Source organism: Sturnus vulgaris, chromosome 1 (assembly GCF_052056855.1).
Source record: "Sturnus vulgaris isolate bStuVul1 chromosome 1, bStuVul1.hap1, whole genome shotgun sequence".
Classification (NCBI taxonomy): domain Eukaryota; kingdom Metazoa; phylum Chordata; class Aves; order Passeriformes; family Sturnidae; genus Sturnus; species Sturnus vulgaris.
The window spans coordinates 70,955,014-70,971,356 of record NC_142243.1 but is presented as its reverse complement, the minus strand read 5'-3'; the positions used below and the strand labels follow the sequence as shown (position 1 = coordinate 70,971,356).

Below are 16,343 nucleotides of genomic sequence, written 5' to 3'. Positions count from 1 at the left end.
TGAATGTCGTCCAAATGGCATTGCCACTCAAATCTTACAGCAAAATCCCTCACATGCTGATAGCGCAATGTGGGAATCTCTAAAACTGTCCCCCATAGGTTCAAATTCAGCCCCTGAAGGTTCACTTGAGTTTAATTTCACTTATCACACGGGGACAGTTATTTTTTGCTCTTGCTCAGCTTCTCTTTCACTTGCGAGCATGCACACACACACACACACACACACACACACACTCACTCACGCTGCATCCCTCCCTTTCTGTTGCACTTGAGTCCAGATTTGCTCTGACCATTCCCGCTCACAAGCGGAGAGCGACACAGCACCACGGTGCCTAAAGACCATAGGTGGGTCCTGTGCTTCAAGCCAATTTATTCACATTTGCGATGGTAAGATTGATTTTTATCCTGCATTTCTGTGTTCATTTAAGTGATTTCAGAAATTGCCACAGAGGTGGGGGCAGAGATCGTCTTCAAGGTTGTTGTCATCCGGAATTTTATGTCCTTCATTTTCTTTCACTCTGTATGCCTGTCACATCGGCTTAACTGTGAGTAGTGTACTAGCCAGTACCTCTGGCATACTGTATATTAATAGAATATTGATATAGCCCAAATACTGTTGTGGGATTCATCATTTGGTAAATCCTCTGCCGTCTGCAGTTTTACAGAGCTGTTTAATTAGCAATTTTACAACCTCCTATTCTCTCATTAAATTAATTAATAATTAAGTTCAAATATAGGCATCTTTAATGTCATAATTATATTTCAGTTTTATGGTCACCAGAGTTTAGCTCATTAGGCGAGGTAGTCATAAACCATAGCTCTATTTAGGGGCTGAGGCACTGATGCTCAGGTAGTTTTCTTCTGTGTGGTATTTTTTATCCTTCTCACTTTCTCCTCTTCTCCCCTTGTCTCCCCCCTCTTCCCCCTGATTCTCCTGCTCCCCTCCCCCTCATTGCTCTCCGCTAACATTGGCATTTTTTTTTCCTGTGGCAGCTCTTTCTCATTCATATGTCATGTTAAAAAAAATCCCTGTCACACACCCTCCCCTCTCTGTTACTTTCTCTGTGATGCTGTGCAGCGATGCTGGCCTTCTGTGGGTTCCTCTTCCTTGCAAGCCCTAGGGACCATCACCTCCAGTGCTGGGCACCCAGCAGTACCAAATTTTGTGTAGCATCCTACCAGGGACTTTGCATTCCTTTTTGACTGTGAGATTTACCAAGGCACGGGGTGTAGTAATGACATTTCACACAGTATGATATGTTGTGCATTGTTTTATATGTAGTGGATTTATTTCAGTCATTATCACTGATTAAACCAGCTTAGTTGAAAAGGCAAAGCAAAACTTGGCTTTGAAATTGTTCTTATTTAATTTTGTTTGTGCTCACATAACCCAGGACAGCACTAATTATCTCTTTAGTGTAGCTCATATTTCTAATGTAATTCATATGTAAATTGTAATTTAAATCATATGGGAATGTTTGTGTTCCTTGCATATTCTCAGTAAAGAGCACAAACAGTGAATTAAAACTGTTTGGAAATGAAAACTTTATGTTGCCTTTTTTGAACTGTCTTTGATTTCTTTTGGCTTGCTGTTTCTCTAATGAATCATGATTCAATTGGACGGCTAAGGCCAATGCATTTAGTCTCCTCTCTCTGTATTTACACAGCTTGCTCACTGGTCTGCTTTTCCTTCTGGATTTGGAAGGCAGGGGGGAGCTTTCTGCCTGCTCACTATCTTTGAGAAAAAAGTCATAAGATGGCTAGTATTATTAATAAATAATACTTATTTTTATGACTAGAGCGACTACGAGCATGGATTGGCACGAGTTGTGCCACTTTGCTACTCAAATAGAGCTGTGCCAGAATGTTCTTTCTGGTAGCATATCTGAATGATATTAGGTTAAAATTTTAATCCCAACCCAAACTTTCCATCTAATAACCTTAACTTTTCTTTTTTTATTTTCTTAATGCAATATATGCAATATTACTGTCCTCTCTAAAAGCCACTACTGTCCAAAATGAGGTGGTATTTTGACAGGGCAAGTCAAAATTTACTTATATGAGTAGAGCACAGAACAGTTAAAGTTGTACCCAAACTTTTGAAGTTTCAGGACAGGTTTGCTTGCTGGATGCTGTGGTACACTCTTACACCAAACACAGAACTAAGGTGGGTGCCAGGAAGGTGAGTGTGAAAGCCTGAAGAGCCATGGGTAGCAGGTGTAACTGCACTACCACCTCTTGTGGAAGAGATGATGAAGCAAAAGTCCTGAAGGAAACAGGAAGGGTAAAAGCTCCATTGGAAGAATAATTAGATCTAAAGAGCTAGCAAGTTAGTAAATGATGATATCAGCTACACCTTTCTTTGCCAGAGCTGCTCTCTACATTTCCTAGACAAAACTGAACTCACCACATTAGGGAGATAATGAATGTCTGTTTCTCATCCTGCCAACACAGGTCTTTGCCCAGCCCACACCAAATGAAGTTTTCCCGTGCTGTACAGACAGACAGATGTACCAGGCCCATGTGATGGCTTTGCCACAGAAAACAGGGACCTGACCTGCCACTGGCCACACAAGAGTGTGTTTGCAGTGCTTCCCCAGGTTTGGCGCAGGGGACTCATGACATCATGGTGTCTTGCTCTGGACAACTCCTGCTCAGGCCTCTATGCAAAAACTTCAAAGGGGAAAATCCTGAACTCCCTGCCAGCCTCTCAGTTGTTCATGGGTATTGCTGTGGCCAGAAGAGAGGTAAGGCTTTGAGGACACGCATTTATATGTTGGTCCCTGCTGCTGTGATGCCGAGCTCTGGCACAGGTGACCCTGCTCACCAGTGGCAAACACTGCATGTGCCACGAAAGAGGCAGAGGTGAACAGGTACCCCTGTTTTGTAGCATCCAATCTCCCCGTCAGGAGAAGTGCCCTCTAATTTACAGTAATTATCTTTCTCAGGCTTTGGGAACCCCTTACAGATAAGCTCAGCCTGTCAAGGTGCAGCATCAGGGTGCTGTGTAGCACGGCTGAGCAGACTTCGGGAAAGGCAAGCAAGAGGCACCACAGGTTTGGTTTGGCTGCGACTACAGAGCCCTTCAGGAGCCAGGTGCCCTCCAGAGAGGGACACTGCCACATTTAGGGCACGCATTTAAAGCACATGTGCACACACACACACACGCACACACACTCCCCGTGACGACACCAGAGCTGTCCGAAACTATTTTCAATAATTGATTTGCTGTTTAATTGAACATCATGACTGACTAACATAGCTCATTACTTTACTCATTAGTTAATTATCGAAGAAAGTAGGACAAGTCAATAAAATGAAAGGCTGTAAATTCCAATACTAATTAGCACCATTTCCTCAGAGACATATTTAAGGGCAGATTGGCTACCCGAATGTCCCTGGACCTTGTAGATGAAGGGAAAGGGTAGACTTACCATAAATCTAGATTACCGGCAAGCAAGGCTCCTCAGCAGTAAGTAGTCAAGTACACAAGTGCTGAGCTACCACCAGGCACCCTATTTGAACTGGAATATTGGAACGCAAGCAGCAGAGAAATTCCTATTTTTAAAAGAGAAGAGGGGGGTGGGGGTGGTGAGGGAGGGCTCACACACCAGAGAGGATCCATACTTAAAATAAATTATGCAAACTGAACTACTTCTGCAGAGCACATTTGCTTTCCTAAGCTCTCTTTCCTGGTCTCTTTACAAGCTTACACTTATCCTCTTTTTCTTTGGCAGTCTAAATCCTACTCAAAACATCAGAACATCCCTTCAGAAGTGGACACAATTTTAATGTGAGGATTCTAATTTATATATCTTATTTCTATTTTGTTTTGTTTTTAATAAACTATTCTAGTAATAGAAACTATATTCTATTGTTATTTCTTTGTATTATCTTTGTATTATCTGTCTTCTCTATTATTTCAAAATTATTTTTTAAATTATTTTTGATTTAAAGCGACTCTGATACATCATCTGAGGCAGAATTTGATGGGTCCAGCAGAGCCTTAAATGAGCCAAAAAGTGATTTAAAACAAAGAAAGACAGGCTCAAAGAAGACTGGGAGAAAAGTAGACTAAGAGGATGCGTGTGTATGTATCCATGTGTTTGCATGCATGGCATGCAATTTATGCATACACATCTATACACATATATGTATTATACTTAAATAATAAGTATAATAAGCAAGAGTATGTATGTATATAAAAATAATGTAGACCTATGCATACAGCCGAATACATACACACTGAAATATGTCTATATAGGACTCTTATTGCTCAGTGTGGGGAAATTAACAAATTCCTTGAGTTCTGAAGTTTAAAAGCCCCCAGGTCTTTCTGGCTCCCATTAAAAATTCAATACAAGAGGACTCGGACTATGGAAATGTTCTGCTGATATACTGTTCAACAGTTTGTCTAAATTATTATAAACAACCAAGGGATCAAGACAAATATATTTCCTTAACTCCTTTCATTTGGAGGCATATCCTCTGTGTCTTCCTCTCAGCAAATATCTACTAGTGAAAAATTAATTTCCAGTTAGGTGAATGGAAATGGAGATCAAAAGCATTACCTGAACTCAACTTAAGGGAAGAAATCACCCTAAGAATAGCTCTCAGCCTGAAGCTTTAAATATTTAGCATTTCTAAAAATATATTAATGGATTAATGTAAAAAAAGCTAACAAATGTCTGTTACTTGACTTACTATATTTTGTGCCTGCAGTTCTGATTATTAAGCCAAAAGTTCTGATTTATTTTCAAGTGTTTTAAAAAGTACCTTGCCAAAGTGTTCCAAAGATTTCATAAGTTTTTTAATCAGCAGTTTTAAGAATTTGACTTTTGGTGCTAATAAAGCAAGACAAATTTAAATTTAGGGAAGAAGAGAAAAATGTGCTTGTCTTGCTTAACAGAAAGATCCTGGAAGAAATAATGCAAGGAAGATTCTCTATTTATTTTGGTAAAATAAAATCTTTAAAAAGTAGTATTTTATTATCCCAGTTTGGGAGGGTATATTTGTTTGGGATGTTCTCTTTGCATTAGGGAAGGAATAAGAAAAACATCACCATGAAAAAACTGACCTGTGAAGAAACAGAGAGGAAAAGATTTCCCCAATTAGATTTTCATTCATCATGGACTAAAGTAAGAGGTGTATACAGCATATGGTAGCACTGCACAGTTGCTAGGAGTCGGAAATTATAAAGGAGAACATTCAAAAAAGCAAGAGCTGTGATCTCCCTCTTGTTTTCAGACAGTGCCAAGCACTCTTTGATCCTGATAATTTATTTATTTTTTTTAATGGTTCTGGTTAGATCATGCTGGATCCCTGGTTATGGTTGAACACCTTGGCTACAGGGCCTTGGGAAGAGCTGCCAAAGTGAGCAGCCAGCATGCTCAGCCTGCAAAAGCTCAGTATGCCTGATAGGTAAGGCAATGGGGAGAAGGCTGTGAGTTAAGTCATGCTTTAGAGCCACAATGGCTCTAAACGTACACACATATGCAATTTTTTACATTTACGCTGTCATTTGTCACACACAATATTATGTACATACATAATATAAGGCAATCCTCATTTGCATTTTTAACTATTCTTTATCTGTTCTCAAACACTCCAAAACTGGAGGCAGAAGTTGATTACGGAGTGCAATACCTGGCATCCTCTGAGCCAGGCGATGCAAAATGTGCAGACTGGAAGTGCTCTGGTGAATTTGCAGAGGTCCTCTTTCCAAGATGGGGCCCCCAGGCCCTTGCAGCCTTTAATCAGCTGAAACTGGAGTGAAGCTGTCATCTCCTGCTTGTATTCTATCAGCTTCAGTATCACTTAGAGCATCCCTGACAAACGCACAGTGCACATTTAACAGTCAATCTGTGGGCAAGCTTTTGACTTTGTGGGAAACCTTCTAAGGTTCCACTTTCTACGAGGGAAAACTTGCTAAGTTATAAGGGAGGAAAATGGAGAAAAGCATCCTTCAATCAAACTCTTTTGTTTTATGGAACAAGGCAGCTGTTATCTTTTCTTTAGCAGGATGATGGATTGGCTCAGTTCAAGGTGATATCCCAGCTGGTGTAGGACAGAGCAAGGGTTATCATGTGGTGGTGACACCTCTCCTCCTCTGTCAGTCAAACAGTGCTAGCCGTCCCACAGAACTGCAGCAGCCTGCTATTATGAGGGGTATTGTCATATAAATTATTCACACTGAAATATTTGTTCAGCTCTGGTGTTAAGTGTCACTCCCTGGGATGAGTGACTTCAAGCAAAGCTGTTCCTATGTCTTTTAAAATACCAAATGTATTTCAAAATAAAGCAGTGTTCCAAACAAAAGCAAGAATTAATTTGATGTGTAAATTATTTGAAGACTTGTCCCTTATACCATTCCTTTATTATGCCTGCTAACTCTTTTTTTCTTTTTTTGTGAGTAGTTTATTGGCTAAACCTATTGTTTGCTAATTAAAGGTCTTTCCTTCTCCTCTTGGGAGCTTAAAATCTCTACTATTATTTCTTCACAGAGTTTGTTCCTGCAATATCCCTGTTGTAAATGCAGCTGAATCTTTCCTAATGGTGATAAAAATGAAGCCATGGCACATCTGAGCAGTCAGGAAGGGTACAGAGAGAAGGATGACAGACACAGTTTCTTCACAAGTCAGATCGGTCCCTAGCCATCCGTTTCCCCACAATCCCCATGGTGATGTCATTGCAAGAGGGAAATTATTATAACATTGCAACACTGAGCTCCAATAACCACACTGATCCCTGGGGACTCTGCCATTTCCTGCCCCACAACACAGAAAATTTCCTGAATAGGGTCCTTCCCTTACCCCATTACAAACACAGTCTTCCCAAGCAGAGCATAGAAACTTCTTTGAGGACACTCTAAGAGTTAAGAGTCCTCAGAAGACAGTTTTGGATGCCTTCAGTGCCATTCCTTTAAAATGGGAATGAAAGAAGTGCTTCTGGTCTCCTTAAAGACACCATATGAAGATTATGGCAACCTCATCCAAAGAGAAATTAGGAAATTAATTCTAAATTAATTAGAAGTTAAATTAAGCATTGGATTAATTAATATGTATGTGGCACCAAAATGTAGCTATTTATGACTACTAGTATGAGTGTTGTTGGTATCACTTTTACTTTTTTTTTTTAATTACTATAGCACTTAGAAGCCCTTACTACAGATAAGACCATTGCTGTACCAGCAAAACAGAACAAAACATGGTCCCACGTCCAAAGGGTGAAAGACCAATGACTGTACTTATGGGAGCAGTTCTGGTCCTACCAATACAGAGTTGCCTAGTGAGATCTGGAAGATTATTTAAAGGGAAAAAAAATTAATTCATTCATATTGTTTCCTGTGATAGTCAGGTGCCTAACATGCATTAAAACCCAGGCCAGTATTAAGCAACTGCAGCTGGTGAAAAAGAATATACCCATACACTGGTAGACTTAATAAACTGAAACAGAAGGTACAGCTTAAGGAAAAAAACAGCAGCAACACACTTTTGCAGACTTCAATGAAGGAACATTTCCAGTCATCTTTAAAAAGGGAAAAATTTTCACACAAAGTCAGCCTACCCATCTTGCCAAAAGAGTCAAAGTAAAGCCACCCATCTCTATTACATATTAAGTAAGAGGCAGACAAATGAGGAAATAAATAAATGTTTATGCATATATCTATTTGAAGAATCCTTCTTTCTTGCAGCTGACATTCATCAAATTCTCACTGCCTCTCACAGTCAATTATCTCCTTCAATTAACCAATAAGCCAATTTGTTCCTTCTCCATCAGAAAAATCCCCTGCTCAGCAAAAAATGCATAATTTCACTATCAGATCAATTCATCCTTCCTTCTCGCTGCTCAATCAATAATCTCTGCATGTCCTAAACAACAAACGGGTCACTGGAAAGAAACCTGCCTAGGAAGTTTCTCTCTTATTATTTGGCAGGACACCTACATATGGTTGGCTTACCAGGCCCTTCCTGAGCACACAAACATGGCAAACAGTCAAAACAATGCTGTAGAGGGCTGGATTTTAAGAGGACAGAAAGATCTGAACTAAGTTTATATGTCCAATAACAGTGCAGCTTTTAGATAACAGATGGAATTATATGTTAAACCAAAAATGCATGCAAAATTTCACAATATAAAAAATCAAATTAAAATTAGGGATGTGGTGAAAAACGGCACCATTTTAAAGCAATATAAAGCTTTTACAAATCGTTCTATCCCACTGAACTGCTCTGATTTAATTTAAAATAGGTGAGAAGAAGTGCCCAGGCCCAAAACTCTGGACATCCAAAGATTGCAAATAGAGACAGCTATGCAGAAAAAAAAGAAAATGTCTTCAAGTAAAGAATGGCTATAAACCAAGCACTTTTCATTTGACTTCACCAGAAGCCATCCATAAAGTTCAGTGCATTCAAGGTGTCTTCTTAAATCCAAAATGTGAGGAAATACAACCTCTGAGAGGTTGCACCTTCAGTACAAAGCATATAGACAGATACAAACCCAACCCTGAGTGAAACACAAACACTGTACAACTAGATAAAGTCACAATACTCAGCAGATTATGGCATGACGTGAAAAATATGAGATGTTTAGCTTACATAAAATGATGCAGTTAGCCAAATTGGCTTGCAGCACAGAAAGGGTAAAGAACTCACAGTACCCAGAACTTTCAGCAAAGTACAGCAAGCATTCCATTTAATGGTTAGGGAATAAATTTTGTGATTTTTTTTTTGGGGGGTGGGGATTAGAAATACGAAGATTTAAAATATGCACTGCTAAAAGAAATGGGTCTTTATTTAATTTTTTGAAGTTCTGCTGAGTGTTCTTTTACTTTGGGTTTGAGGTTTTTCTTCCTACTTCAGTTATTTGATCTCTGTAGCAGTGAGGCAGTATATGGAATTTGTTTTATACTTCCAACTGTGTATCAGAGCAAAAGGGAAAATTGCAACTTTTTCTCTGTAATGTATTAAGATTTGTGAATATTTTCATAACTAGAGCACTATGTGCATATTTATGAATAAAAATCCATTAAATACCAAAGAATTACCATTCTCATTCAATAGCTTTCTTAATTTGTTTTGCCATTAACTGATAGTAGTTAGTAATACAAGTTTTAGGCAAAAATTTCCGGCTGAATGCTTTATTTAGGGAAGAATGCAAATTTGGGACAAGACAAACTATTCATAAACTCGTGCTGAATTTTGTTAGTAGGTGACCTAAAACTGAAAAGAAATAAAATCACAAAAGTCAAACCGCCCCTTTCCTCTTGTTTTAAACAATGTTTCCAGTTGTTTCCTCAAACTGATTATTTTCCATTCTAGGGAAAACCAGGTCTCAACCCACTTAAATACTTTCTGAGCAACTGTGACTTATAGACACCAAAATTTCCCTGAAAACACCCGGGACCTGCGGTCTCCTTTGGGAGCTCTGGTGTTTTTTGATTGCCTTGCAGCTGGGAACATCATTTGCGTCAAAGAGCTCCTGCAAAGGCTCCTCTCTGCAAGGATGTTGTATCTTCATTTACACACCGAGAGTACCTTTGCAATGAGGTGGGAGATTCCACAGCACCTCCAGTTAAATTCCCTGGAGGATAGGGGGAACCTCATTGCTCTCTACAGCTACCCAAAAGAAGGTTGTAGCAAGGTGGGGGCTGGTTTCCTCTCAGTAACAAGTGGCAGGATGAGGGGAGATGGCCTCAAGCTTCACCAAGGGAGGCTTGGATTAAATATTATGGGCATTTTTTTCAGTGAAGGGGTGGTCAGGCACTGAAACAGGCTGCTCAGGGAAGTGGTGGTGTCCCCATCCTTGAAGTGTTTGAAAGATATGTGGATGTGGCACTCAGAGATATGGTTCAGTAGTGAACACAATGGTTCTGGGTTATCATTAGACTTGATAATCTTCTCCAACTTAGCTATTCTATGATTCTGGAAATGAGATGGAGATTACTGCTGTAAAAAATGCTACAAAACACACAGATCTTACAAGTCTCTTCAACTGAAAAGCTAGAATAAGATACAGCTTCTTTGAGAAGAAAATATCTTCACTTTTGAGACCACCTAAGTCTACACGTATAGCAGCTGGCTTGTGGGTCAGGCACAACGAGTTATGGAGAATGGGATCTGTCACTACTGGGGTTCCACAGGGCTCCATCCTCGGCCCTGTGCTCTTCAACATCTTCATAAATGACTTGGATGCAGGACTGGAAGGGACATTGAGCAAGTTCACAGTTCAAAACTGAGAGGAGTTGTTCACTCCCTCAAAGACAGAGATGAGAGACTTTGACAAATTAGAGATGGGCAATCCCCATCAATATGAAATTCAAAAAGTCAAAGTGCTGAATTCTGCCCCTGGGACAGAACAACCCTGGATGTACAGACTGGGGAAGGAGAGGTTGGAAAGGAGCCCCATGGAAAGGGACCTGGGGGTCCTGGTCCATGGCAAGTTGAACATGAGCCAGCAGTGCCCTGGCAGCCAGGAGGGCCAACCCTGTCCTGGGGGCATCAGGCACAGCATGGCCAGCTGGGCAAGGGAGGGGATTGTCCTGCTCTGCTCTGAGCTGGGGCAGCCTCACTCCAGTGCTGGGGGCAGTTCTGGGTACCACAATATGAAAAAGACATTAAGCTACTAAAGGGCATCCAAAGAAGGGCTACAAAGATGGTGAAGAGCCTTGAGGAAAAGCCTTATGAGGAGCAGCTGAGGTCACTTGGTCTGTTCAGTCTGGAGAAGAGGAGACTGAGGGGAGACCCCATTGCAGTTACAACTTCCTTGTGAGGGGAAGAGGAGGTGCAGGCACCGATCTCTTCATTTTTGTGACCAGTCACAGGACCCAAGGGAATGGCCTGAAGTTGTGTCAGGGGAGGTTTAGGTTGGATATTTGAAAAAGTTCTTTCCCCAAAGGGTGATTGGGCACTGAAACAGGCTCCCCAGGGAAGTGGTCACAGCCTCAAGCCTGAAAGACTTGAAGAAGAATTTGGACAATGCTCTCGGGCACATGGTGTGACTCTTGGGGATGGTACTTTGCAGGGCCAGGAGCTGGATTTGATGATCCTTGTGGTTCCCTTCCAGCTCAGCATATTCTATAATTCTGTGATTCCGTGGTTCAATAACAAGTGGGACTGCTGAACCTGAAATCCACCCTGAAATCCATAACATATACACATATATTTCACGTTACACAGTTCATATTGTGAACATGTACACATTGAGTCTCATTTGAGGCTAAGATAATATAGACGTTAATTTCTTTTGGATCACAGCTGATTATATGTACCTTAAAACTACAGCATAGGGAAATAATCTCTCCTTGAACTGTCCTGGGTTGAATAAACACGGTTTTCACAGTGTTACCCCATGGCTGTAAGAGCTGTATGGTGAGGAGGGAGGGGAGAACCAATCTGTGCAAAAGATTATGGAGGGGAGAGAAGATTGCAGGACACAGATTGCTCCTGCCACACTCTTTGTGATCATCTGGGAGAAGAGAGAGCCAACAGAGAGGATACAAGGTCACTTTTTGACTAAGCAGTTTACTTGTACATTTTGTGGTAGCAGGGAACAATGCCCATACATCACTTGACCAGAAAGACATTTTAACACTGTCGCCCTTAAAATCCTTATTTTTATTATCCACAGGACTCATCTGAATCTTCACTTCCCTTTTCCTCCATCCCCACCACTTCCAGCTCCCAGTAGCCAGGAAGGGTTGGGCCAGCCTTCTTCTGGCCCCACGGAGAGGTGGCAGAAGGCTGTCCTTATTTACCTTACCCATTTCCCCGTGTAATCTGGGTAATCGTGTGGCTAATCGGCGGCACAGAGGAGCCCCCCACACCGCAATTCACTGTGCCAACCTATTCATATTTCATACAATAGGGTATTTAAGTCACCCCGTGCCTTGCCAAGGCGATTGCACTCTCTTTGTTCTGATGTTTTCGGCAGGGGTCTCCCGCCCTACTCCCCCTTTCACACCAGCATATGTCCTAACTCTTGCCTGCTGCAGCTGGGCAAGGGAGGTTGTTTTTGTTTTGTTCTTCAAAACCAATGAATCGATTATGGTGGTGTGAAATGTGGGCTAAAACAGTGCCCACATGTATGCATGCATTAGCCATTTGCTACATTGCAACTTCACAGCAAGGTGGCTGAGAGGCAACAGTGCTCATGCTCTTCCCTTTTGAATGGGCAATCTGTTAAGCATAAAAGGAAATAATAAATAAAAAACTGACTGAACATATTGTTTGAAAAATGACTCAGCGTGCTATATCAAAGTGAAATTAAAAGTACCTCTACCCCAATGTACTGCAACTGTAAAGAAAGATCAAATCTGTCTTGTAACAGAAAAATTACGGGGTCCACATGTATGGATATAGAATATTAAATTCAGACCATATTTCTGCAATAAAGATATTTACCTTCATATGCTGACTATCTCACATTTGGCATGTAGTGAACTCAACAGCCTTACAAATTATAGGATCTGATCTCATGGTTGAACAAAAAAGCTCACAATAAACTCCTGCAGTTCAGGATTTACCTCTCATAAGGATGTGTTGACATGTGGACAGGAATTGGCAAGGAGATACTGCCTTCCTCTCCTAGGCTGGACCATCAGCTCACTTCCATCCCTGGCTCACAATGGCAAAAACTCAGTTCTCTCTAGAAACTCTATTGCAGCTTGTACAAAACAGGTCTTGTGATTCCATTTCTCTCCCAAGGTGTGAGGAAATGAAACATTACAGCAACTGCCTTAAAATTAATACTACAAACTTAGTCTAAGGTCTGTAACAGAAATCTGTGAATAATCCTAAATGCATTATAGGTAATTAAAAAATGTCATATGGCATGGTAGAAGATATCATAGATTCCTGGTTCAAATTCGTGTTGCTTCATGGATGTACTACGGGTGCTCAAACATGTCAGTCATGGCTTTTCTCATAAATGCCTGAGCCATGTTCCTTGGCTTGTGTTCAGCATGGAGAAGTTCACACCTGTGCTCCGCATTGCAATCATTTTTCATTTTTTACTCTTAAAAACGGGTTTGAGCCAATTTTCCACAAAAAGCTAAGCTTTCTATGAAGAGTTAATTAATTAGCACATGTGCAATATTTTACAGACTTATGAATAGTACTGTATGGTGTAAAAGTACACAATAGGAAAAATTTGTAAGGCATGGTCAGCTAGTTTTTGAGTGCTTAACTGTAAAGTTAGAAACCAGAAATTCAAAATCTTGAGGGAAATAGAGGGTACGATGCAGACATATTTAAAAATTCGTTTTGATTATCAAATAAGTTACAGTATCTTGTTTCAGAATATAACTTCCCAATGTCAAAATTTTGAAACCTCTTTATTTCTCCCCCCCCCCCCCCACAAATCACAAAATACCTAAAACAAATAAAGCTTCTCAAGACCTAACTTTCAAGGCAGAATCTGGCTCTAGAATGTAGCAGAAAACTATCTGTACATTTCCCACTGAAGTAAAGCAGATTTTATTCAAATTGCTAGCAATAGAATTTATACCACTTGAAAATGATCCTAATACAACTAAATTTGCAAATGGTTACCTCCCCCTGCACCCAAACAGCAGGCACATAGCTACAGCAATATAAATGTGTTAATCCCAGCACGATGTATTCCCACATCTCCCTGTATCAAATCATTCTAAAGGGTTTTCAATATACAAGTTAATTAGCTACAACAAAGCAGCAGAGTAACATCTAATGAAGACTGAAGCTTAAAATACCACAAATGGCCTGTTGTACCCTTTCCCTCATCTTTAATATCAACATATTCTTTTGAAATGGGTTACAGATATAGTTCAAGTATAATTTAACAAGAGGCAGGTGGCATTTAATGAACAGGATTATTTTGATTATATGTTAAGCATTGTGGTCATTTTAAAATGTCTTTTCAACAATATCTACTAAAACACCATTTCTGCATTAGCACCTCAAATTCTATTACGATATATTATCTATCTATCTATCTATCTATACACTTGTAACGCTGAGCAAGAAGGTGACACCGTTTTAATACATCCTAATTGCATACTCTGTTTCTAATTTTTAAAAACAGTGCATGGAAAAGCAGTTGTGTCTATTCTACATACACAAAAAAATTGAATCTCTGTAAAACTAATTGCACAAAATTAAAATTATACAAACACAAATGTCTGCAACATACAACTTGCAGAGATAAGTAAAATGAACAGCATGAGAGTAAACTTAATTACCTAAGGAATATCTGCTGGTTTCAGAAAACATAAAGATGCATGTTTCAAATTTAACTAAGAAATTAAAAACCTTAATTAATTAAACTAAGGTCTCGATCCTGACTGGAAGTGGAAGTCAATGAGAATTTATCCATGCGAATCTCATAGCTGGAGTGGGACTGAACACTCCCTTTTGCTGTCTATCAAGGGTGAAACTCATCTTGTAATCCCACCACTTCATTAGCACTTTTCCAGCACATTATCTTTGCCCTAATCCTTCTGTCACTTTGGGGATTCAGGGTCATTAGAGCATTGAGGGGTCGATGTTGTTGTTGTGGAGGTGTGAATTGATCACTAAGATGACAACTGGTGACAAGTATACTTTATTAGTCTGCTACTTTGCCTCTTAATTGCTACTGATTAGCCTGTCTGTTAAAAAGGAAATTTGGGCTCCTTCTGCCAATGTCAAAGATTACACTGCGTTCTAATAGGAGCACTCCCCTTAAAAGAGCCCATTTAGACGTCATATCTTTGCCCTACTCAGCGGAGCTATTTATGTGAATAAATAAACAAGGTCCTTAAACTCACACATTATATTTTGTTTAGCTTTTGATTGAGAGAATTTCTCTCTGAAAAAAAAAAAACAACCAAAACACAAGTATTTCTGGCTGCTTGTTTACCTTTCCAAAGTCATTAATAGGATCATCTTTTTTTCCCAAAAGTCCTATTTTTGACGTGACTGTGCTTACTATTTGCATAGATTTCCCAGAGGAAACACTGGCTCTCCAAACATCATACTGCATTTAAACTACACATTAAGAGAAAAAAGCAACAACAAAAGAACCCAACCCAACCAACCAACCAAACACAAAAACCCAACCAAAATGCTGTGTCTTGCCAGATTTCACATGCTTCAAGTCTTAATTTTTGTTGACCACAAGAATTACTCTTATTATTTAGTTTTACAGAACTCCCTGTTTAAAAAAAGACTAAAAAAAAAAATAGGAAAAAAAAAGCCTTTTCAAACTAGATAGCTAGGATAGTAGACAAATCTTATTGCAACATAAATATACTATTATACTTGCTCGATATTGACAATCCTTGGATTATTGGTGATTTTTTTCCAAACCTGGATAAGCATTTCTATAAGAGATCATTCTCAGCAGCAAGGGAAAATGAATGCAGAACTCTAAAAACTCTCTGTTCTCCTTTTTGACATTGATTAAAAAATAACAAGGACAACAAAAAGAAAACTACTCCCAGATCTCCTATTTCTGCTCCAAAACCCAAGTAAATATCAGTCTTTGTATTACAGTTGCTTCCAAACCTAAGTGCTAAACCTAACTGGCAAAAAATAAGAACTTTAACAAATGTCTAATCTTGGATTTTGTACTATAGACATTATAATATGACTCTAGGTGTTCAGGATGAATATTTGACCTTCCTGAGTCATCTGAAGTGTTCCAGGTTATTTAAAAGGATCAGTATTTCACATCCTAATTTTTAAGGATGACACATCTCCCATGAAGAAAAATTGCTACATAAAACTCATATTGGTCCTTTGACTTCAATTGTGGTCAAAAGAAAACTTCAATCAGCTTGTGCAATAATCTGATCCCTCCCTTCCTCTTCTAACCATGTCTACATAGAACCTTTGCAGAAGCACTTGGTTTGCTTATTAAAAAAAGCTTGAAGGTGATGGGAACCTTTAATTAATTTTTTATTTGATTTCACTGGAGAAAAATAACAAATACCTAAGTTATTAGTTGTCCAAGAGTAGTTTTACATGCACGGTCCTGTTGAAGAAAAAGTTCTGCCATTTTAGCTCCACAAAGCACAACTGCTCCTGACTAGAATGTTATTTGGTCTCTGGTCACACTGTTTTCAAAAAGAGAATCTCATTTTGATATTTGTATGGAAGTCTCGATAGACCCTATTTTAAACTGTAGCGACTTTAACTTTACTAGTTTGGGTTTTAAATTCTTTTTAATTTAGCTAAGGCACAGCCCATAAGTGGTCAAAGTAATTTCAGACTGAGTGACTCACCTCAGTTTTCATTAACCAGTACCTTAACAGCTTGGCTTACCTGAAACAAATTGGCCTGTGTGAAAATAATCCCCACACCAACTGCAAGAGCTTTGGTGTTG

The 16,343-nt window shown here is 39.5% G+C and overlaps 1 long non-coding RNA gene across 4 annotated transcripts in view; it reads left to right on the top strand.

The window, feature by feature from the left end:
• Nucleotides 1-208: 208 nt before the first annotated feature.
• LOC148225293 (uncharacterized) overlaps nucleotides 209-16,343 on the top strand; it is a 36,007-nt gene continuing 19,872 nt past the window's right edge. Inside the window, exons 1-4 of one of the 4 annotated variants that reach the window (XR_015805298.1) lie at nucleotides 209-344; nucleotides 428-544; nucleotides 993-3,792; nucleotides 5,308-7,663. This is a non-coding gene — a long non-coding RNA (uncharacterized LOC148225293). Of the gene's footprint in view, nucleotides 345-427; nucleotides 3,793-5,307; nucleotides 7,664-16,343 lie in introns of those variants that run through there. The other 3 variants (XR_015805296.1, XR_015805295.1, XR_015805297.1) reach the window with 3 other exon arrangements.